Source organism: Trachypithecus francoisi, unplaced genomic scaffold (assembly GCF_009764315.1).
Source record: "Trachypithecus francoisi isolate TF-2019V2 unplaced genomic scaffold, Tfra_2.0 Lachesis_group1, whole genome shotgun sequence".
NCBI classification, from domain to species: Eukaryota; Metazoa; Chordata; class Mammalia; order Primates; family Cercopithecidae; genus Trachypithecus; species Trachypithecus francoisi.
In genome coordinates this window covers 71,591,054-71,614,112 of record NW_022681454.1, presented here as the reverse complement: position 1 = coordinate 71,614,112, position 23,059 = coordinate 71,591,054, and the positions used below count along the sequence as shown (strand labels likewise).

The 23,059-nt window shown below is 32.9% G+C and overlaps 1 protein-coding gene across 3 annotated transcripts in view; it reads left to right on the top strand.

Annotated features, from left to right (window-relative positions):
- Positions 1-23,059, top strand: part of ADGRL3 (adhesion G protein-coupled receptor L3) — an 888,015-nt gene that overhangs the window by 166,907 nt on the left and 698,049 nt on the right. For 2 of the 3 annotated variants that reach the window (XM_033214561.1, XM_033214562.1), the window contains exon 2: positions 18,572-18,637. The gene's annotated coding sequence lies outside the window, so the exon portion shown is untranslated. Of the gene's footprint in view, positions 1-11,918; positions 12,005-12,547; positions 12,661-14,145; positions 14,282-18,571; positions 18,638-23,059 lie in introns of those variants that run through there. The other variant, XM_033214560.1, reaches the window with a different exon arrangement.

Genomic DNA, 23,059 nt, shown 5'->3' with positions numbered 1-23,059 from the left:
TTACATACATTGAGAAATTACCTCTCGCTGCTTATGCCGCTAATACCTTGCAACCAAACCATCCTCATTACTCACCTGGATTATTGTGTATCTTTCTAACTAGTTGGCCTGGCTGCCTATAATCTGTTCTCAACACAGAAGCCAGATGATCGACTTAAAATATAAGTTGTATCATGTTACTCCTCTACTCTGAATCTTATAGTGGGATTCTACTCATGAAATAAAAGCTAGAGTATGAATAATAGCCTTCCTACTTCTACCAGAATTAGGATTAAGCCCCTTGTTAGCTGTCTGATCCCTCCTACCATTCTTATCCTCCCTCACTCTGCAGCTTCCCATTAGCCTCCTTGCTGCTATTTAAATCCCTTTCAACTCTTGCCTGAGGGCCTTTGCACTTGTTTCCTCTGCCAGAAATGCTCTGAAATGCTATCCTTGTCATTTTCCACATAGCTTGCTACCAGTTACATTCAGATTTTTACACATTTTACCTTCTCAATGAAAGAGTCTTTGGTCATACTAAGTAAAATTTTACAAATGCACTTTTATCACTGCTCACTGAATCGTACCTTGTATTTTATTTGTTTGCCATGTTTTGTTATTACTTTAAACTCCACAAAGCCAGGGTTATTTATTTGTTCATTTCTTTATTCCCAGTACCTATAAAAATGCCTAGCACATGGAAACAGCTCAATACATTTGTTGAATTAATTAAATATTCATTGAATGAGTGAATTTTAAATCATGTAGTACATATTCAGTTCATAGGAAGCAATATTATGATGATGTTATTGATTTTATTATTATATATAGTGGTATGTATAGTACTGATCAGTCTTTATCTGTAGTACTAATTTTTCAGCTGCTGTTTCATCTCAATTGCATTTCCATGGAAGAAAATGTCTTCTAAATTATCTACTGCTACACTCCTGTTAGTGGAAAGGGACATCAGAGTGAGGGTATTTCTTTCCCTCATTCAATAAAATATATGAGAATTAGGACACAACACAGATTCCTGAGAGGGATCTTAAGAGATAACAATCTATGCTTGATGTGGACATGAGAGCTAGACAATTTCCTGTTGTGATCTTAAGGATTTTAAATATTTCTGAGATAACTTTGACTACTAAAACCAAACCAAAGAGCTATTTGTTAGAAGTAGGGGTTCTAAAAGTGACCAAAATCACTAGAAAAGATGATATATGAAGTTTCCAAAGACGTTGAGATTATTCGGTCTTAAGAAAAGTCAAGAAATGTCTGTCTTTAAGTGTATGTCAGATGGCACCGACCAAATCATTTCTATAGCTGCCAAAAAGAGAACAAAGAAAATTATGCAGTGGTCTGTGGCTCAAATTTTTAAAAATTCCTGAAAGTTATAGTTGTTAAACTTGAGGATATGTTATTTAATAAAATATTTTCTTTTAGTCTTTCATGGTAGTTCAAAAATAAAATAAAACTTCTTTCCTGGAATGAATCAATGAACTAATCTCTAAGAAGGATTTGCATTTTAGATGCATAAATATAGCGACTGAATGCAACATTTTTCAATGAAATTATAACAATAACAAATAATGAAAGCGAAAATTTTTAGACATTTATTATATATTTGTCATATACCACATACTAGAGATACAACATTTTTTAGTGTATAGTGTACTTTCAAATAGCCTTCCTCTAAAGGATGACTATGTCATGTAAACAACAGCAATAATAACAGCACCTGAAATTTATGTATCACATTCTTTAAGTAAGCCTGTTGTCTCACTTAGTCTTCAAAACAATACTGTGAGGTAGATACTATTGTTATGTTTGTATTGCCAGTGAAGAAACTGAGGCTAGGAGGTAATGCAGCCTGGAAAATGCTATTAATCTAATAAGTACAGAGATGTGGTTAGCAGCACTTACGGCTCACTGCAAACCCTGTGCTCCTAACCCCAGTGTTATTCTTTCTAACAAGTGCTAGAATGCTGTGGGATGAGCATGCTATCAGCTATGTGGGCTTGAATCCTTTCACAGTCCTTTGATTTCCTGTGACTTTCTAAATGTCTGTAGCTCTCATTTCTTACATTTAAAAAGTGTGTTTAATAATAATAATTATATCATCTGTGAGATGATTTATGTGTAGAAAACAGTGTTAATATGCATTAAGTGTCAGCCATCAGAGAAGAATAACAACATTATGAGATGAGAGGGAAGCTTTGATTTGACTCAGATTGCATCATTGTAAAAAGCATCATTGAAATATCTGCTTTTGAGTTGAGCCTTAAAGTATAAATAACATACTTGTCAAAGAAAGTAAGGAGTAAAATGAAGTACTTTAAGGGTATGGCCTTTGGGGTTAGATTGGCTTGATTTCTAGTCTAGTCCTTGTCAATTACAAATTAATTCCCAGGCTCCACAGCTACATCTTGAAATCAGGGCAGTAATGATATCCACTTTCACGATGTTGTGAAGATTAGATGAGTCACTGTAGGCAAAGGGCTAACAGCAGTGTGTGGCACACAATAAAGACGGCTATTTTTATTGTGAATTATCTGTATTTAGGACAAATACTCTGGAAGCAACAAACAGTAAGACTTGAAAGAAACAGAATAGGAGGTGGTGAAGACTATGAAAGATTTTTGTCAATATTATCAAAAAGTGTTTAAAATGTAAAGAATATCACGGAGTTTTGTGTTTTTTAAATAAATAAGCATAAAGTATAAAACATGTACACTCAACCATAAAATTGAAGAAAAATGTCCAGAAACAAAGAAGATATTAAATTATGAGCTGTGGTATAAAAATTCTCTGAGAAAGGATTTTTTAATGATATAATCATTATATATATATATATATATATAATATATATATATATATATATAATAAATTGCGACAGAGTCTTGCTCTGTCACCCAGGCTGGAGTGCAGTGGAGAGATCTCCACTCGCTGCAACCTCCACATCCCAGGTTCATGCGATTCTCACACCTCAGCCTCCCGAGTAGCTGGGACTACAGGCCTGCACCACCAGGCCTGGCTAATTTTTGTATTTTTAGTAGAGACGGCATTTCACTATGTTGGCCAGGCTGGTCTCAAGCTCCTGACCTCAAGTGATCTGCCTTCCTCAGCCTCCCAAAATGCTGGGATAATGGGCATGAATCATGACGCCCTGCCCGATATGATCATATATTTGAAAATTATACACACACACACACACACACACTTCACCGTTGAATGACTCAGATGTTAGGAGCACCACCCCCTACCTGTCCCCCAACCCCACACCATGTAGTTGAAAATCTGAGAATAACTTCTTCCTCCCCTAAAACTTAACTACTAATAGCCTATTGTTGATTGGAAGCCTTATGCATAACTTAAACAGGAATCAACACCTATTTTATATGTTATGTATTGTATGTTATATTCTGAAAGTAAGCTTGAGAAAAGAAAATGTTATTAAGAAAATCATATGAAAGAGAAAATAAATGTACTGTTTATTAACTGGAAGTATATCATCACAAAGGTTTTCAGCCTCGTCTTCACATTAAATAGGCAGAGGAAGAGCTGTTCTTACTGTTTCAAGGGTGACAGAGGCAGAAGAAAATCCCAGTTATTATAAATGGACTCATGCAGTTCAAACCCATGTTGTTTAAGAGTCAAACTATGTAAAGTTTCATATATAGATGACTTTTTCATATAAATACATATGATTTGAAAAAAATACCTTCTGATCACTTCTGCTGTAATATATCTCCATGTCTATTGCTAATGTATAGTTTTCAAAGCTTTGTATAGCCATTTACCAATGAAAATCTCATCCTCCTATATTTTGATTCAAAGCATAGCATATTGACACCAATGTCTCAAGAATATCCCTTAACTGACTTTTTCATGGGTTTAAAATCTGTGTTATTGATACAGCTATCTAGCTTGAGGAATTTAAAATATTTCTTTTAAAACTTTACATTGAATAGACTGTGATGCCAAGATGGCAGTTTCTCAATTTAAGCAATATGTTGGATATGAGTGGCATTTATCCTAACTTTAGTTTCAGTGGAGATTATTGTAATATAATGAAAACCCACATTGCTCCTAGGGATGTGCTACCTTCCTACTGCTATGGGGGGAATTTTCAGTTGTAATTATTGTCTTCCTTTCTAAAGCTCCAATTAATTGAGGTAAAAGCTGGTGGTTTTTTTTTTTTTTTTTTTTTTTTTTTTTTAGGATTTTTAAATATTTGACAGTTTGTTCTTCATTTACTCTGCTATATTTTTATCTGGTAGTGACAGTCACTTGTCTCTTTTGAAATGACTAGAGTTGTAAACATGTAGGTTATGATGCCCAACCTAATATATGCATGATGTTTATTTCTCTCCTTTTTGAATACTGTAGATATATGTTGCTTTGTGACTGTGCCATTTAGAAATTCTCTCATGTTAAGAAAATGTTAATTTCCCTGAACTACAGATTCATCATTTGTTAAATGGTGATAATGTTACTTACTCTATAAATTAGGATTTCAAAAAGGATATACATATGAAACATCAAGTTAGCATTTAAGGCCTGACTAGCTGAACATGTTTTGTGCCAAGTGTGTGCTAGGGATAGTTCTGGATAGTTTACTTGGATTATTTTTTAAATCTTTTCGGTAACGCTTTAAGATATCTCATAGTCCCAATTTTGCAGATGAGTAAATTGAGGCAAAAATAGTTTAAGTTCATGCAGCTAATGTAAGAGGTAGATTTTGTAATCAAGCACCCTGTGTCCAGAGCAGACACTTTTTGAGTTGTTTACTATTATGCATATCTATTTTATATGTCATGTATGTAATCTGTGATAAATAATTGGTGGGTGTGGTCAAATAAATGATAAATGCCATCCTCTGGGTTTGTCATAGTGAATGATAAATAGAACATGAAATAGGCCGGGCGCAGCTATAATCTCAGCACTTTGGGAGTCCAAGCCAGGCGGATCACAAGGTCAAGAGTTCGAGACCATCCTGGCCAACATGGTGAAACCCTATCTCTACTAAAATTAAAAAAAAAAAAAATAGCTGGACATGGTGGTGCATACCTGTACTCCCAGCTGCTCGGGAGGCTGAGGCAGGGGAATTGCTTGAACCCAACAGGCAGAGATTGCAGTGAGCCGAGATCGCACCCCTGCACTCCAGCCTGGTGACAGAGTGAGACTCAGTCTCAAAAATATAATAATAATAATAAAAATTAAAAAAAACATGAAATATGAGTATATAGGCAATATATGTCGTGATTTATAAAAATTAACGGTATCACTATATTGAGGATTTGGTTCGTTTTGCTTAAAAACCTATTGTACTTCTTCACTGCTTTCAGTTGTTTTTTTTTTTTAAACAAAATATTGACCTTATGTTTTTAAAGTATTCATTTATACAACTTTCTTCCACAGGGAATTAAGCAGTTATTTATTTTTGTAGCACACAAAATAACACACTGTCTAGCACACAGCAGGTTTAGAATAACTATTGTAAGATAAATGAATGAATAAGTAAATGAAGCTATTAACACTGATGGAGAATTAGAGAAGGACATTCTAAATGTGAGTCACCATACGTACAAAGAGGTTGGAGTTAGAGATGAAGACAGAGCATTTGAGAGACAATAATCATCACCAAAATTCAGTAATAATAGCAATGGTTACTGTAATGTTGTTTGTGGAGGTCTTTTCTCTTCAATAGTACCTGAATGTCATTCAATGTCAACTTTTGAATGGCTGTGTTATGGTATTTTAACAGGTATGGTAAATAATAATTCTGTGCTTGTGTTCTTAAAAGTTCTAACAATTATGACAAACCTTACTTAGCCTGAGGTTGAATTTCTAGAGGGATCATAAAATAGTAGGATATTCTCTAAAAGACAGAAAAAAAAATGCTTATCTGGAGAAGGGAATGGAAGATGAGTATTGTAGGCTAATATCATTATGCCCAAGTCATAGAAAATGGTTATGACATTATGATTATAATGCAGATGCGTACTGCCCAGCTATCTTGTTATCCAAAGTTGGTTCTCTAAATAGGAAGATTTTAAAAAAGAAATTGTTGTTATTGAATTTATTTGACTGGGAGATCACAAAACGTTACAAAAAAATTGAATACAATTTACCACTCAGAAGTTTAACTGATTGTTTTAAAAGATACAGTGTAGTTTTCTTTTGCTCTACTGAGACTGCTAAGGGGACCAATATCTTGGCAAGTGCAAAAGGCATAGAACACACTCCCAGCTAATAGAGGCTCTTGATGTTCAAGAGCATTTGGGCTAAACCATCTCAGAAAGAATTAGATCATTCATATATTGGAGGCAAGGGAAATATGTCTGCCTTGATGCCTCACTTACTCTGTGTTTTCAGGAAGCCTAGGTATAGTTTGAGGTGGTGCTGTTGGATACTAGGAAGTCTCAGCTTCAGGATCTGCTGAGGCTGGGGGGATGCCCCATGGCAGCCAATCTAAAATTGCTTCAGCTTCAAGAGGAAAAACAAATTTTGGAACACCTGAATCTCTGCAGGTGAATTTCTGAATATTTTCCTGCCTAAAGCATATAGCACTGTAGAACACCAGCTAGTATTTTCAGAACTGGCAACTATTAACTGAAAAACTAATTTTTCTTGCCATCTCTCTCTTTCAAGTAACAGAAAAAAATGAGAATTTCTATTTGTATAGTTAAAATTCTACAACATTTTCAACACATGATGAATATAAATTGATGAGAATAGTGATGAAACAGGAAAGATATTTATGGGTTTTAGAAAATCTATAATCTTAATTCTCTTGTGACGCATCATTTCTCAACAAATTATTTTTTTAGAACTGGTCCGAACTAGGGTTTACAACTTACCTAAAATTTTGTTTGACAAGGATAAATGTTTAGGTATTCTGTGATATGCTAGATCCTTTCTTTGAAAATGTATATTAGTTTTAGGGAAAATTTCAGGCATTTAATTATTTTTTTAAAAAAAGAAATAATGGTCATTACTTGCTTTCTTTTAAAATAAGCATTCTCTTTCCAATATGTGTACAGTCACCAGAAATGCTGAAAAGGTTCTAGATTTCTATAAAGCCATGATTTTATGGAACATTTAAGTGGCAGTAATTTGGCTGGCTTTACCATCAGCTGCATAAACATCAACATCTATTGACACATTATAAAGGCACAAGTGGAGTGTAGCCTGACATCCTGATGCCTGTGCTGAGGTTTAATAGTGCATCTGTATCACTTTTCCCAGTGGGAAATAACAGGATGTCACACTGTAATTTTTTACTACTGTATAATAAAATATAGCCATAATAAATAGCATCTAAGCAAATAAAGCGGATTTGGACCAAATCCATTTTGCCTTCATCACTTAGTATATAGGTCATGCTTTTAAGTAGTTGTGGATCCTAAATTGGCTTAATTGGATCAACTTGCATTTGACTGTCTTTGATTGCAGTGAAGTAGAGACAGATATTTGGTTTTTATTTGCTATTTAATATTTAAGTGATTTTTTTAGTAATTTTGCTTTTGTATTCCATTGTAATTATTAACAGTTTATCTGGATTAAGATCTAAATTTTGCTTCGATTAAGTTAGTTGACCTTTTAAGCTTGTTATTGCTGTTGCTTTGTTATTTTTATTCTTTGTTATTCATATGCCTAATGTTGATCATTAAATAGCCAAACCAAGACTGTTGTGTACTGTTAAGAAAGTTTTCAATTGCCTGTGAATGTCCTGGTAATAGGAACAATATTTAACTCAGTTTTGTAGCACAGTTAGCTAGCCCAGCTTTAGGTTTACTGTGGCTCTTTCTATGTTTATTAGATTGATTATTGAATGAAAATGACTGTAAACAAAGTTCTTTTGAAATCTAAATATATAAAAGTTTGTCTTTTATGTAATTTAATTTGTCATCCATTTTAATAGAAATAAAAGTTAAAGTAGCACATTGAAATATTAAAATATTAAAAAGCTGCTGCCTATTAGTAGGAATTTTGCCAAACATTAGAAGAAAATAGCAAATTTGGGACATACAAAAATGATTTCAGACAAGTTTTTAAAAATTCTTCTTTGTCGCTTTTCCAAAAATACCTAGCTCATCTTTGATCTTGATTTTTTATTTTAATAACCACAGCATGCTATTCTTAAAATTATAATAAGCATATAACATTCACTTAAAAGATGATAAATGTATGACTTTTCTATAAAGCATAGTTATTTAATTTGAAATAGTATCTTAAAGAAATAAGAGACGTAATGATTTTCACTTATAGGTATACTTAAAATTATGTCTGCCTATTTATCCCATATGAATTTGAGAATTTAACTTTCATTAAGGGGGAAAGTAGAAAAAATGTTAAAATGTTAAAATTTTTGTTATTAGCATTTCCTTTATATCTCTGGAATGTATACTTCAAAACTAATTGATTACATTTAGTAACAATGGAAATTAAATTTAGCATCAATTAAATTAAAAAATAACACAATATTTTAATTCAAGTAAATTTTTTTCATAGTTTGCTGTCCTTTGACTTTTGTTATTCTGAAAAATATTGTTTCACTTTAATGACTTTTTTACTTTTTAAAGAGCTGTGTTGCTAACTGTATGAAACATCCATTAATTTTAAAAAGGTCTATGGATGCATTAACTTTTTCCTACAAAAAGCCAACAGATTAAAAAAAAATTTAGTGAATCTTATATGAAAAGTTGATATGAATTTTCCCCCAATAGGCATGCAATATCTAAATAACTTAAAACGTAGATTTATGTACTCTTCTTTTTATAGCTATAACATATAGACATAAAATATAAATACTTAAAAGTAATGTCCTCAAAAGGCAGAGTAAAATACCCACACATATACAAATCCTTTGAACTGAGTCAAGGGCGTTAACTTTTGCTTATCTATAATACCAGTATTACCTAACCTTATTATAACTAGCTTGAATCATGTAGGAGTAAAACTTTCGTTATCTAGGATCTAGTTTGGGTGGGCGTGGGGGTAATTCTTTGGGTAGAAAAAAAATTTTTCTGAAAAGTTGGGGCAAATATCCCTCCTATTCAAGTGTCCACTGCAGATGTTTGCATTTGAATAGTAAAGCTATTTCCAAAGTTCTTTCTTGTTTTTTTCTGTTTTCCTCAGAGCTTTAGGTATTTCTTTTGGATGTCAGTTTGTCAATATTCTGCTTTTGCTTCTTCTGATTTCTGTTTGTTAGAACTCTGTATAGGAAAGAAAGAATAAGTAGGTCTTGACTGAGGGCCATTCCATGAAGTTGAATTTTAGTGCAGTGTGCCTTTTTTTTTTTAAGCATGTTTTCTGATTCAGGCTTGTAAGTTACATTGGTTTGATTTCCAGATGTTGGAGTCTCAGATAAGGGACTATTACTGTTGAACCTAAAGCAAATTTTTAAGACCTCAGCACTGAAGATTTTCTGCTTGAAATCTTAGACAAAGTGAGAAATAAAGCTTCATGCGATGAACTACAGGCAGTGTGGGAAGGGGGCAGAGAAAAAAGGAGAAAGCAGAATGGCAATGCAATGGAAACCTGATATTTGATATGTAAGTTAATCCCTTTCAGACCTCCAGCCAGATTTCTTTTTTCACTTGTGCAGAAGCATTTCTTTATTTCCTTCTTTCTGCTTTTTGATCCCACATTCTGCCCCCTGCACAGTTGGAATGTTCCCAAAACACTTTGGCAGAGGTCACTTCTCAGAAGCTTTTTAAACTTTAGTTAGAATACATTTATTGATTTTTTTTAATGACCAGAGGAATGAGGATTTTTGGAAAAAGTTCATCTGAGATTCAGTGTCTGGCTTGGCAATCCGAACTATTTTAAACCTCCGAGAACATTTCATTAGATGCCAGGTTCTCGTCTTTAGTAAAACAGTAAGGATTCTGGCATATTGGATTTTCGTTGGGATTTGTATCACCTGACAATTTGGCCTTCTAGCTATGTGAGATAAAAATCATTTTTCTGGAACTGACATTCAGAAACTGCATAAGTTTACAAAAATTCAGTAAATCTTAAAAAAAATCTATCATGAGTCTGTAGAAGGTATATGGTAGCATGTGCTGGTGCAATAACTTGTTCTTAGGCTATTTTTCCTTGTATTTAATAGTTCGAGATTAAACTCTAAATTTTGTTATCTAAATTTACCATGAAGGGAAAGTATAGTTTTGTGAACTAAAAACTGGATAAAGACAGGATACATAAATGTTTAAGGAAAAGGATCTTTTCTTAGTAGAGCATTACTGCTTGAATGAATTTTTAAAATTTCTTACTCAAATTTGGACATAAACCAGGACAAAATTTCCTACATCCATAACCCTGAGATAATTATCATATGAATCATCAAGTGTACTCCCTAAGTTAATCTGGCTTACACTGTCCCAGCATGCATGTTTCAGGTTAGATTTTGGTATGTTTGACCAGTGTGAAAGAAAGGAGATGGAGCAATGGTAGAGTGCTTAAATAATATATATGTTGAAAGCTGATTATTTTGCAATGCATTTCAAAATGATTTAGTATGAAGCTTGTGTAAACGGTAAATATCTCCAATACATTCAAAGTGAATTAATTAATATGCAATCTTTCAAAAATACAGCTACTGTAAAGATCAAAGGGTCTATGTGTTTTCTTTGTATATTCATCTTAGAAAAAAATACATGAGTTTAGAATTCATATTTGAAGAAGCAACAGCAATCAGTGTCACTTAATTGCAGGTATATATTGAAAATTAACTTTTTGCTTTATGAGTGGTAGTTTCTCATTTTAACAGGAATTCTGAGAACAAATGTTTTCTTTCCTGACTTTATCCCTTGTATTTTGAACAATATTTGTTATTAAAATATACTATATTCCTACTGAAGTTGAACAAATGAACATTGATCTTTATAATCCCCTTCTTTTTTTATTTTTGTTTTTTATTATTATACTTTAAGTTCTAGGGTACATGTGCATAACGTGCAGGTTTGTTACATATGTATACTTGTGCCATGTTGGTGTGCTGCACCCATCAACTCGTCAGCACCCATCAATTCGTCATTTATATCAGGTATAACTCCCAATGCAATCCCTCCCCCCTCCCCTCTCCCCATGATAGGCCCCGGTGTGTGATGTTCCCCTTCCCGAGTCCAAATCCCCTTCTTACTAAAACTTCTTAAATACTTAGATGTAAATTATTGTTATGTTTTCATTACTTACAAAGCAAACTTCCAATTGTTTTGAACTGTTTTGTCATAGAATATGTAAATGTATGTACTCTTTAACAGTGATTTCATGATATAAACTGCAGGGTAGGTTTCAGCATGTTCTACTAGAAAATTACCATTTAAAAGTATATAGAGGGTAGGCATATTTTATTATAAATGAGAGAAGCTTAATAATTCCCATTATTATAGAAGTTGGAAACCACGATTGGTATGCAAATACCACTTGTCATGTGTAATTATAGTCATAACATAGCCATTTTTGAGGGATAAAAACAGAGGGTAAATTAAATGTTTTTTTTTTTTAATATTGATAATTTGAAAGCTATTTCTCAGACAGAGAGAGAAAGGAGCAGGCGTTGCTGAGGAAATATCTTCCTGGAAGCCTACCAAGTCTTCCTAGGGTTACAGACATGGGCTGCTGACTGCTTGTAATGCAGAAGAAGTGTTTAAAGGAGAGCAGGAAACCCACTGCCCCCAGCCATTAGTCCATCTTGCGCATATGGAATTTCCATTTTGTACTGAATCCTTTTCTAGATGTCTGTTCAAGCCTCCATCAGTCACATCTGCTGTATATTTTACCATCTTTTCTCCCTTCATAAGAAGCTTCTTATTTTCCTATCTACAGCAGAATGCTAGAACTCTTCCTGAGGGTGGGTTATTCACAGCAGGTCTTGTTTTCTCCTTTATTGTGTCATAAGAGAATGGCCACGTAGTTCCTTAGATACTAGCAGTAAGTTGAAGCATCTGTGAGTCAGTCCTTGGCTAAACGACGAAGGAATTGATTGCGACTGTGGAAGCTGTGGGAGCTTTGGGTAGCTTTTGATACTTGAGAAAGAATAATTCTCTACACTAAAGGAATAGAGAAAAGACCTAATCCTTGCTTTTAATGTTAAAAAATTCTCTTCTCTGAGGGAAAGAACTCTATCTGTTTACAACTGCCCTATTCCTAGCTGTTACCACAATGGCTGGGTATATAGAAGACACCTCAGCACGGGTTATTCTCTTCCCTTTTCTTGCCTTTGCTTTCATGGTATGGTATGGTAGGGAATGGTACGGAATGGTACAGTATCTTATCCTATCCCATCATCCTATCCTGTCCTATCCTACTCTACCTTATATATACAGACAGGCAAACTGACAGTCACCACAATATATTTCTGCCCTTCCTTGCATTAATTATAAGTATTTTAGTATTTATATAAACAAAATGTAAGAAACTCAGCCTTCTATAAGCAAAATTGTTGGGTAATATATTGACAAAGGTTTGAGGATCATTCTCTGGATTTTCTGTATTTTTTTCCCTAAGAATAACCTGTGAGTTTCCTGTATGTTGTGCATTTTTATATACTTTATAGATCTGTTGACTATTACCAAAAAAACAATTATATGTTTTTCAATGAGGAGGAAACTTAAGAGTAATTTCATTGATTTGTCATGTTAAAAATGAAAATGCTACCAGATACAGAAGGTAAGGAATTTTTTTCATAGCATAAATTAAATAATTAGTGGAATTTTAATATTAATTAGTGGGATTTTAAATAATTAGTAGTTATTTTAACATTGGTCTTCTGGTAAAGTTTACACTTTCTTTCCTTTATTCCTCTATTCTTTCCTTTATTCCCTCTTTTTTTGCTTACTTGGCATTTAGCCCACTCTTCTTTTTTTCTTTGCTTAAGGTAGAAGCTTTGATTATTGATTTGAGATCTTCCTACTTTTCTAATGGAGGCATTTAAAGCTATAAATTTGCCTTTGAGCACTGCTTTCACTGCATCTCATAATTTTTGTTATGGTGTGCCTTTGCTCCATTTAGTTAAAATATTTTCTAATTTCTTTTGTGATTTTGTCTTTGACCCTTGAGATATACAGAAATGTTAAAACTTTCAAATATTTAGGGATTTCCAAAATCTATTTTTCTTTTTATTTCTAATTTAATTCTGTTTTGATAAGGCAACACAATTTATATGATTTTTCATCCTTTTATATTTACTAAGATTTGTTTTTTGATCTGACATTAAGCCTATTTGGGGATGGGAGAGAGAGAGAGGAAAATTCCCAAGCAAAATGACATGGGACCCCCATTGTTCCTACCAGAAGTTCAGTACTGTCTCTTGATAAACATTTCCTAATTTGTTAAATGACTGGTTAATTTCTATAGTCCTGAAACAGTTGTTTTTGGCAATTTTGTCCAGTTTTATCCAATTTTGTCCATTGATTTTTGTGGAGACTATTTGCCAGCCTTCTCATTTAGCAATTCTCACTGTTCCACCCCCAGATAGTTTATATAATGGAATACACTTTCTTGGGGCCATAGACTAACAGGTAGAAAATATGGATGCATGTAGGACTAAACTTTGTACTACTAATTTAAAGTTTACCAAGCATTTAGAGGTGAGTTTGTGCAAAAACAGTTGAGGCTAATTTTTTGGGAAGATGAGACTTCAGCACAGTGTTTAAAACTTTGAACAAGTGTACAGGGGATCACATTAGCTGACAAGCCACTCTGTTCAGAATAGTCTTGTCTGAGGTGCCAGTCAGCAACTCAAGCTCGCTGTTACGGAAATTCTATTTGGAATAGAGTGGTGTCAAAAAGTGGTGTTTGTAATATAAAAATTGTATTCATCCTTTATAAATTCTTGAAAACCAGACTATGTGAAAATTAAAACAGTGCTTTTGTGGATTACAGAGCAGAAAATCGCCATGAGAAAAATGAAGTCTTAAGTTGTTCTGGGAATCATTTGCAAGGCAGATTTGAGAGGGGATTGAATGGTGTTCTAAGAGGTACTATTGAGGTGTGTAGACCAGTGAGACAAGATGAGTGGCAGGCGGTTGAACTAAGTACAAATTGTCTTGGACTTTTGTCTTAAAATATTATGTAATAACCATGGTAATATTTGTGAATTATAGATTTCTAATCTGTAAAATAGGGTAAAAATTTATTTTCTATTTTACACAGTGATGAAGATTATGATATTGGAAATAGAGATGAAAAAACAATCTGAACACTATCTAGAAAGAGGTGGCACAAGACGATGCTTATCAATAAGAAATCAAAGTAGAAGATATTCGAAAATCACCCATAGACTAGTTGGGTGAGACCCGAAGGGGGTAGTTGGAAAAAGGATTTGACCATCATAAGTAAAAAGATAACATTTGAAGTCCTAGTTGAAAGTGTGGAGGTGGACTATCATAAATGTGATAATTATGTCTGTTTTCAGATCATTGACTCACATTTTCCTATTTACATCCAAAAACATTGAAATGGTGGATGTGAAAGTGATATACTTCTTTTTACAAATAATAAAATTATATTAGTAATACCTAATATGTAACTGTTTGTCTAGTTCTAAGAATGATTTAAGGATTAACTCTCGTATACAAAAAGATATTTCTTCATAAAAATTTCTCTAACTCATTGTATTGTTTTTTTTTTGTTTTTTTTTGAGACGGAGTCTCGCTCTGTCGCCCAGGCTGGAGTGCAGTGGCCGGATCTCAGCTCACTGCAAGCTCCGCCTCCCGGGTTTACGCCATTCTCTCGCCTCAGCCTCCGGAGTAGCTGGGACTACAGGCGCCGCCACCTCGCCCGGCTAGTTTTTTGTATTTTTTAGTAGAGACGGGGTTTCACTGTGTTAGCCAGGATGGTCTCGATCTCCTGACCTCGTGATCCGCCCATCTCGGCCTCCCAAAGTGCTGGGATTACAGGCTTGAGCCACCGCGCCCGGCCCATTGTATTGTTTTTAAGTCTCAATTATCACTGACCTTTTTAAAAAATATCACTGTCATCTTAGTCTGAAAGCCATCTATTAACTGACAACAGAATAGTCTTTTAAAAACATGTTTGTTCATGTCACTTCTTCATTGACTCATGAACCTTGACTGGATAGTTCAGTAGGTGATGCCACATAATGGAATTAATGGCACCTGGCCTGAGAAAATAACATATTTTCTATCTTAATTCCACATTATTTTTTAATGGGATTCCTGGAATCTTATTTTAATACCAAAATGTGAAAGTATCTTCTAACAGTAATCAGTGTCATGAAATTCTGAGATGATCATTTTCTAAAATACTGATTTGGGGAAGTTTATTTTCTTTCATTATAAACATCCCTGTAAGAAACATAGTCAGTAACAATAAGTATGTTATTTGAAAGGCGTGAGGATGTAGAGTCTGAATTTGGCTTTTTTGCATTCAAATTCTGGTCTTACCACTAATATCCATACTAACCTCAGAGAATTGTTTTAAGGGTTAAATGTGAATTTAACCTGCCAAAAAAGTAAGAATTTTACATGTAAATAGAAAATGTATGTAAATTGTTTACACCTATATCGATTACACATAATAGTATGGTAATATATTTTATAAATATGTAAAAATGTATGTATGTATATGTATACGTATAGACACAGACTCACATTTTCTGTGTGTGTGTTCGTGTGTGTGTGTGTATGCATGTATCTATCTCTTTCTCTCACTTACTGCTCCACAACTGGAATGCAGAAGTAAGCTCTGTGAGTGCTATTTTCATCTGTTCAGTTCACTCCTGAATTCATACCAACTAGAGCAGTGCCTGGCATTGAGTAAATATTTGATGAATCAATGAATTTCTCTACTTTTTAAACTTTCTATTTTAGGATTAGAAAATGTACCTTGAACATTCATATTTATCATGTATTCCAGCTTTTTTTTTAATTGATGAATTGAATGTCATTTTTATTTTATTTTCCGTTTTGGAGATCTTATATATGTGATTGCTTTACAAAGTTTGATTTAAAGCAGAAATTAATTTAACTTTTAATTTTTAATTAAAACAATCTAGTACTCAAGCTCAAAACATTTCCATTTAATTCTCAAGACCTAGAGTGAATTGCAATAATTTCTGGTGCATTGCTTTTTATGTCGCTTTCGAACCATGTGGAACTATAAAGTAATGAAACTATGAACATATATTTGTAGACATTTATTTTTATCTAAAATAAATTACATTTTTTTGTCTTCCCTGAGTGCTTTGCTCCTAAATAATCACATTGCTTAAAACAATATTTCTTGTAGCTCCTTTTAAAAGATCCCTTTTAGATCAAGCTTATTAATTATAAAAGAAATTCAGTCTTATTACCTTTTACAGATAGAATAGTATCATTTGATATAATACATTTTTCTGCCCTTCTTGCAGTTTTCTTTTCTATTTTCTTCACCCTCCTGCTTGCCTTTTTCTTTCTGGTGTTTTCCCTCACACCTGGTTGCCTTCTCATTAGCAGGCTAAGTGGCTCTATGTAAGCTTGTCCTTGGTCGGAGCTGTCTGCTGACTCTCAAGTGCCATAAGTGGCTGTAATTGAGAGAGGCACTGAGATGTTGAATAACCAAACTGTAAATGGAAGATTCTCTGTCCTTACCTATAAAAAGAAAAAGAACCTATAAAGGTAGCTATACAAACGAATTCAAAGACACATATAAGAATGTACTTTTGTTTTTGGTCTTAATTTATGTTCAGTCAATACAGTTTCCAATAAACAAATTTCTGTGTGTGTGTGTGTGTGTGTGTGTGCGTGCGTGTGTGTGTTCAATTCAGAAATGGAAATGTTTTATTTACCCAGTCAGCATTTTGTGGCACTGTTAGGTGTTTGGTTCCTTAGGGAGGAGTGATACAGATTGAAGAAGCCACAGTCTCTGTTCTCTAGCAATTCATACTATAGTGTAGCTTTCAGAAAAATAGAGAAATGTACAAAGAGGTATAGGAGTGTCAGGGAAGATAAGATTGGTTTTGTCTGTGGTGGAGTGGGTTTGGTAGTATTAGGGAGAACTTTGTGAAATTAGTCATGCTTGGATGTCAGAATGTATTTCCCAGATGGGGAGGAAAAAATAAAAGATATTAAAGATGATAGTATTGTAGGCAAACCTGTAGAGAACAACCCATGATTGTTTAGATATGTAAAATATTTGAAGATGAGATATGCCAGTTCTTCAAAAACCAGGGAAAAAAAGTGACAGCCAGTAATTATTGAGAGAGCATGCTAGAATGATCGTCCAGTGAAATTTAAGCAGTTGATTAAAAATTTGTTTTTCCTGTCCAAGCAGTCAAGTGTGGCATTCAAGTATGAACTTTAATTGTTCTTGTGGTACAAAAACCTCACTAATTGAGCAAATACAAATGGACACTCACTCCAAAAATACAATGAGTTTCATTGCTTTAATATTTAAGTCCCTGAACAAAATGTAATGCTTTTATCAGTGAATAGCTTTCACTAATTTGTTTTCATTTTATATCATAGCATATCTTATTTTAATCAATAGTGATTTGGTAAAGTAGAGCTCAACTTTAATATTATGCTATTGACTTTCTGCCCTATATCTCATTCTTTATCCATTTGGGGACAAAATTTTAGAATAGATAATGGATTTTGTCACTGTTTATCATATATATAGTTACTTAACCTCCTGATTGCATACTACCACTAATAGCATAAATACTAAATATAATAATAATTAACTAATACAAAGAGCTTTGTGTAAAGCTCTTTGTATGGTAAGTAAAATTAGTAACTAAAACTAAAAAGCTTTGTGTAAAGCTGTTTGTAAGGTAACTAAAACTAGTAACTAAAACCAAAGAGCTTTGTGTAAAGCTCTTTAAATAGACCTACTAGAACATTCAAAAATTGATGTGGCCAGTTGCAAAACCATTAGAAAATATTAAATATCTAAAGAAAATACTTTGAAGGACAATACTATTTTTTGGATGTAAAGAGTCTTTATTATTTGTTTACTAAAATAAAAACATGGTAATTTAAAGAAAATAAAAACTCAAATACCTCTATAAATCTTTGATTTAAATAAACTTATACTTTTGTATACTTCTATTTTTTAAAATCCAAATTTATTTAGATTACTACAAATAAATAGATTACAGTATTTGTGTCTGTATACACAAATAAGGGTATGCGTATGTGTGTGTGTATGATTAGATGTGCTAAGGTGCTTCTCAATTTGTTTTCTATGCGTGTTATCTAATGGCAAAAGTGGTAAGACTCATCACAGTATCTTAGCTAGAAGAGCCTATGGCAAGAAATAAGGACATTTCTTGGAAACAGCAAAACTTATATTAAAAATGTTATATTCTTTTAATTAGAAAAAAAATCTTGACTATCAAATCCATCAATTTTCCCAGTAAACATTATAATAAATTAGATAGTATAGGAAGATGTGTCATCTGTATCTTAAATTTCCTCTACATACCATAGTTCTGCTGTGAGACCTCAGGCATTGTGGGAAATAATAGACTTGGCAACCAACAAGAAATATTCAAATAGTTCTACAACTGTAACCATAACACAGAGTATTTATTTTTTCTCATCATGAAATTAAATATTTTTTTCTTTTCTTTCAGAAATGTTTAATTTGGTAAATCGGAGGAAAAAAACATGGATTGTTAGCAATTGAAGAGCAAATTAAGGTAATCAGTAGATTATTATTGCCAACCATATAATTTCAAAATTTATTTTAAAATATTTACATTCAAGTTAGTATATTATTTTATGAGTCTTTACCATATTGAAACATCAGCATATTTGTAATGTGTTACTAAAATGGAATCTTAAATATTTTTGGAAAATAAATTGCCATTTCTTGTTATACATTTTCCAAAAATCATATTTCTTGTGAACAAATTATAAGTGATCTAATTAAAAATATTGCTGTTGTGAGGAAATATACTCCAGCTATATGAAAAATAAATGAGCTAAAAATAATAGTTTTAGTAGGTCTCCACCTTTTTGGAAAGGCACATATGTTTTATTACTTTCTTAACTAATGCAGAATAACCATATTGAGTTTTTTTTCAGTTGCTGCATGTACACTAACACAATGTGATAAAGTCATTTTTGTTTAATCATTCTGTTTTCAATTACATATTCATAATGTTGAATGTAAATATTAGATAATAAAATATATTCATTTGGTAGCAACCAGTTGTTTAATATTAAGCAAATTACTTTCAAAAATTATGTTGTTAATTATCAGAAATATATTTATGAAGTCCAGTATAAAATATTTCAAACGGTGTAATTTTATGTCAATATTCATATTTACATTTTCCCCAGAAAATCATAGAAGGCAAAACAGGCCCGCATATTAATCAATCAACAGTACAATGAGAATTTCCTCTTTTCTTGAAGTTCCTGAAAGTAATTCCTATAAAGTTACTTTGTAAAGTTTAGCGTGTACATTATTATAAATACACAGCCTAAAAGTTGAAATATCAACTTGCTTATTGTTCTTCATATTAAAATGATTTAAATTCATTTCATTTTGATATCAACTTTCCTATTGTTCTTCATATTAAAATTATTTAAGTTCATTTTATTTTGAATTATTGACATAATTGATATGTACTTTAATTGCTATCATCTATTTTCAAATATTCCATACTTTTTTCTGAGCTCTAAGAGTAATGCATGACTTTAAATTGTAAAAATATTGCACCTGCCTTTGTATGCACTACATTTTCCAGTTGATGTTTTCTCTTTTAAGTATTTTTGCCTTACTTTGTCATTGTTTTCTTCCCCGTATTTATTTCTATATGCAAGCAGTGTTGTTCCTATTTCACAGAAGAGATATGACTGAATTTCTTTCATTTGGAATTTCTTGTCAGTGTTTTCTTCTTCACACTCAATCACATTTGCGAACAATTAATATTATTTCCTTCTTTCAGAATAGATATGATTGACTGTCTTTCATTTGTATTTATTAGCTTATTTATACATTAACAACTAAATTTGGCAGACATTATTTTACTATGTTGAATATGTAATAGTTTATTTAGTACTTAACTTTGGTGAAATAAATCAATATACAAAACACACTCATGCAATCATCCTTTGTAAAAAAAATAATCCAAGCAAACTTAGATATGTTTGCTGTGGACATATTAAAAACTGGTGAAAAAGATGAAGCACTGCAGATACTAGTGTGCACATTTTGAAGGAGTTCCTGACAGACTGCTAAAGAAAGAAAGGTGGGAGCAGTTCACTTCTGCTGGAGGCTCTGAAACTTTCAGAGAAGCTATGAAATTCACGGAGGAGTTGTTGTGACAGGGAAGGTGAGGTTATACATTCCAGGCCCACACACTAGTTTGTGAAAGAGCAAGGGATGGCCATTGAAAGATTGCTGCTTCCATTGTGGCTGAAAGATTGCATATGTGGTAAGACAGTGTTAAGAGAGGAGTCAGGTGAAGTAGACCTGGAACAGTCCGTGAAGTATCATGTTTGCCTTACAAAAGCTTAATTTTCTATCCTAGATGCCCTCAGAGTGTTCAAAAGTATTCAGGGGGATGTCGGAATAAAATTTCAGAACATCTCCTCATGTTTATTTTCTTTATGAAAAATCAGACAGCATTACGACTTAATAATATTTAATTTAATGACTGTCACAGGTCCCAAATATGAAGTTTCTGGAGAAATCATAGGGATTGTTGCCATGTTAAATGTTTGGCAGATTTGTTTTCTAATATTTTAATTGAGATATAATTCATATACCATAAATTCACCATTTCAAAGTATACAATTCATTTTTTTTTTTTTTACTGTATTCACAAAGTTGTGCAGCTATCACTGCTCTCTAATTTCAGAATATTTTTATTTCCCCAAAAGGAAACCTTGTATCCATTAGTAGTTACTTTTCATTCCACTCTTGCCCCACCCTCTGACAACCACTAACATTCTTTCACTGAGGGTCTACCATATAAAAATAATCATATGTTTGGCCTTTCCTGTCTGTCTTTTTCAGTTAGCATAATGTTTGCAAGTTTCACCCTTATTGTAACAGGAATCATTACTTCATTTCTTTTATGGCTGAATAATATTCCATTATATGGATATATACCACATTTTGTTTATCCATTTTTTAGTTGATGGACTTTTTGAAATGTTTAAGCTCTTATGAATAACGTTGCTTTGGAGATTTCTGTACAAGTTTTTGTGTAGGTGTATGTATTTATTTCTCTTGGATATATACCTAGGGTTGAAAGTCCTGGGTCACATGTTAAGTATATGTTTAGCTTTCTTAGGAACTTCCAAATTGATTTCCAAAGTGGCTGCACCATTTTACATTTCCACTAGAACCATGCAAGTGTTTCAGTTTTGCTTGCCAAAAGTTGTTATTGTCTGTCGTTTTGATTACAGCTATCCTGTTGGATGTCAAGTGGCTACTCATTGGGATTTTGATGGTGGTGATTGTTTGAAAGGGTATTTTACTGTACTCTCGTTGCATGAATTTGGTTAAGTGCATCTATGGAATTCTATGATTTTTAACTAAACTAGTCCTCACATCTAGAAAATTGCTTTTATGTAGCCCTAACATCAAAATTGGAAAAATGAAGATTATTTTATTAATACATGACCAAGGCAACAATAAGAAAATGGCAGCTGATATTTCCCCTACTTCCATTATAGGTTATTTTTCAGTTTCATTATCTAACATAAACACTACACAGATTTATTAAGGAGCTAACAAAAACTTAAAATGATCAAGAAGACTATGAAATATGGATTTGACTCTCAAATCCTAAATGATTAAACCAGTCCTAAGAATATATTTTGTTTTGAGGTATAAGTTAATGATAGTACACAGCAACATAAATAGTGAGGTTTGTAATCACTTAATATCTAGAACATAAATGTGAAACCTCTGTTTTTTTTCAGCAGGGTTTATACTTATGGTCAATCTAGCAATTTACAAATTTTTACTAAAGTTTATGATAAATCTTTAGAAACTTTATTTGAGATTTCCTGCAGGGAAAGAATAAAGTCAGTAGAGAAAGCATAGCTCTTTCTGCTATGGTAAAAATTGCTGAAATCACATGAGAAAAATATGGCAACAAATAAAAATGTATTACTTTATCCGCAAATATTTTTAGATGACATAGAAAACACTGCCTTAATAAGAAAAAATAAGTATTAGAATAGATTGTGTAATATGAGAAATTCAGTCTTCATCTGGACAAAATGTATGTATTTCCAACATGTGTCAATTTATATTTGCTAGATAGTATTTTTTTAAAGGCCGGTTTATTGATATCTATTTTATATACAGTGAATTCACTCTTTGCAACATACAAATGTGTTTTGACAAGCCCATAAAATTGTGAAAATATTACCAAAATCAAGATCTAGAACGTATCCATCATCCTCCACCCCTCTGCCACTATCAGCTCTGGGGTCCTCTGCACTCCATTTTAATAATAAAATACACAAAACAACTGAGAAGAAATAAAGAACTTAAATTTTGAAGACAGACTCTAAAGAGAGGACCTTGGCATAGTATTTATCCTCTCTTTGATTCACTTTCCTCACCTGCATAATTGAGTTAACAATATGATCTACCACACAGTATTTAGAATAAAACAATGCATATCTTAAGGACTATGTAAATCTTTGTAAAATACACTACAGTTTTTTGAGCCTCCAAAGGAAAGACATGCTGGAGAAAGTCCATTTTGCACAGGAAATGACCTCTTTGAATGTATTTAAACACACAGGGTCAAACCAAAGTTTTCAAAATAAGAAATCCTATATGGTAACATCATTCTCACAGAAAGTTGGGTTAATGGCTCCATTCTTACAGTTCTTTGGCCACAGATCCTTGGAGTAATTCTTTAATTCTCTATCTCACACATTACATATCCATCAGCATATTCTGCCTGACCACTTCTAAACACCTCTTAGGCTACTACCTTTATCCAAATCACAATCCTCTTCTGCGTGGATAATTACATCACCGTCCTTTTTTCTTTCCTTGCTCCACTGTTGTTGCAGACAGCAACTGGAGACCTGATCCATCTCCAACCTTCTTTGCTCTCCAGCTACCCTGGCTTCATTGC